Source organism: Salvelinus fontinalis, unplaced genomic scaffold (assembly GCF_029448725.1).
Source record: "Salvelinus fontinalis isolate EN_2023a unplaced genomic scaffold, ASM2944872v1 scaffold_1183, whole genome shotgun sequence".
Taxonomy (NCBI): domain Eukaryota; kingdom Metazoa; phylum Chordata; class Actinopteri; order Salmoniformes; family Salmonidae; genus Salvelinus; species Salvelinus fontinalis.
The window spans coordinates 21,813-24,511 of NW_026601392.1; positions in this window are offsets into that span (position 1 = coordinate 21,813).

Genomic DNA, 2,699 nt, shown 5'->3' on the forward strand with positions numbered 1-2,699 from the left:
GTGTGTGTGTGTGTGTGTGTGTGTGTGTGTGTGTGTGTGTGTGTGTGTGTGTGTGTGTGTGTGTGTGTGTGTGTCTGTGTGTGTGTGTGTGTGTGTGTGTGTGTGTGTGTGTGTGTGTGTGTGTGTGTGTGTGTGTGTGTGTGTTGTGTGTGTGTGTGTGTGTGTGTGTGTGTGTGTGTGTGTGTGTGTGTGCTAATGGGTGTGTGTGTCTGTGTTAATGGAACTGTGTGTGTGTTAATGGAACAGTGTGTGAGTGTGTGTTAATGGAACTGTGTGTTTGTGTGTGTGTGTGTTAACGGGTGTGTGTTTGTGTCTGTGTTAATGGAACTGTGTGTGTGTGTGTGTGTGTGTGTGTGTGTGTGTGTGTGTGTGTGTGTGTGTGTGTGTGTGTGTGTGTGTGTGTGTGTGTGTGTGTGTGTGTGTGTGTGTGTGTGTGTGTGTGTGTGTGTGTGAGACACCTGAAACCCCACCTCACTTCCGGAGACACCTGAAACCCCACCTCTTTAAGGAATACCTAGGATAGGATAAAGTAATCCTTCTAATCCCCCCCCCCCCTTAAAAGATTTAGATGCACTATTGTAAAGTGGTTGTTCCACTGGATATCATAAGGTGAATGCACCAATTTGTAAGTCGCTCTGGATAAGAGCGTCTGCTAAATGACTTAAATGTAAATGTAAATGTGTGTGTGTGTGTGTGTGTGTGTGTGTGTGTGTGTGTGTGTGTGTGTGTGTGTGTGTGTGTGTGTGTGTGTGTGTGTGTGTGTGTGTGTGTGTGTGTGTGTGTGTGTGTGTGTGTGTGTGTGTGTGTGAGACACCTGAAACCCCACCTCACTTCCGGAGACACCTGAAACCCCACCTCTTTAAGGAATACCTAGGATAGGATAAAGTAATCCTTCTAATCCCCCCCCCCCCCCTTAAAAGATTTAGATGCACTATTGTAAAGTGGTTGTTCCACTGGATATCATAAGGTGAATGCACCAATTTGTAAGTCGCTCTGGATAAGAGCGTCTGCTAAATGACTTAAATGTAAATGTAAATGTAAATGTGTGTGTGTGTGTGTGTGTGTGTGTGTGTGTGTGTGTGTGTGTGTGTGTGTGTGTGTGTGTGTGTGTGTGTGTGTGTGTGTGTGTGTGTGTGTGTGTGTGTGTGTGTGTGTGTGTGTGTGTGTGTGTGTGCGCGTGCATGCCCGCGTGTCAGAACAGAACAGTCATCTCACTGTTATTATAATTTAACACTGCAGGCTGAGGACATTACTCAGATCGAAGACTCAACTCAGTTAATAATCAATGGTCTGTCCCTTCATGACTTCTTCAAGCTAATTCTGGATGAACGTTTGGGTTTGTTTGAAAGGAAGCATTGAGGGACATATTCATAAGCTAAAAGAACATTTGTGATTCATGTGAGGATTCACACAACGCAGAGGTTCAATCTCGACAGCTGGCGGTTGTCTTTACTTCAGATGTTCAGCTTGCTGGTGAATGCAGTAATCAAATCAGATCAAATGTTATTTGTCACAAGCGCCGAATACAACAGGTGTAGACCTTACAGTGAAATACTTTCAAGCCCTTAACCAACAATGCAGTTTTAAGAAAAATACCTATAGAAAAATAAGAAATAAAAGTAACAAATAATTCAAGAGCAGCAGTAAAATAATAATAGTGAGGCTATATACAGGGGGTACCGGTACAGAGTCAATTGAGGTAATATATACATGTAGGTAGAGTTAATAAAGTGACTTATGCATAGATAATAACAGAGAGTAGCAGCAGCGTAAAAGAGGGGGGGGGGGGGCAATGCAAATAGTCTGGGTAGCCATTTGTTTAGATGTTCAGTAGTCTTATGGCTTGGGGGTAGAAGCTGTTTAGAAGCCTCTTGGACCTTGACTTTCCCCTTTAAGTCTTGTCTTGGCCTACATAATACTTCCACGCAGAAGCATTCGAAAATAAACAAATTAATGGGACCAGCGCCTTTACTGGATTCTACAGGAATAGCATTGAAAATGTGACTAGCGGTCGGGAAATCAACGAATAAAGTGGTTGTAGATTCTTTTAAAAACGTTTGAATGAATAGAATGACAGTAAAGCCGTTATACTTTGTGTTTGCTGAGTAGTAGGCTGAAATTCACTACGATTGTGTTTATTTTACACTTTCATCGCACGTTTTCTGTACTGCTACCATTCCTTCCCAGTCATTTACGCTCGAATTGCTGCTCTCATTGTTTAGAATTCTTTCGCATTCATGCAAAGAGTTGTGGGATATTAGAATCCTCTTGTCTTAACCCCTGTCATCTTCAACCAAGTCTGTGTACAGGAAATGTGCCTTAAAAGTATTTGAAAGAAAACAAGTAGAATTTGAACCCAGGTGTGATGTGGAGACACTAGGAAGGGCAGGCTTACTGGCACACTAATTACTTCCCTCTCTAACTGCCTGGCCTACAGTAGCTGCCTTATTTGCATATCATCTGAAGTATAGCTGACACGATCAACGGACAAACTTCCCGTGACAACGGACTAACTTTCCGTTGGTTGCTCCAAACGTTGTTGTCGACTCACACCTAAGGGACGAGTACAGTCAAAGACGAGTCGGTTGTTTTTGACATTTATTGATGTACAGTGCATTCGGAAAGTATTCAGACCCCTTGACTTTTCCACATTTTGTTATGTTCCAGCCTTATTCTAAGATGGATTAAATATGTATTTT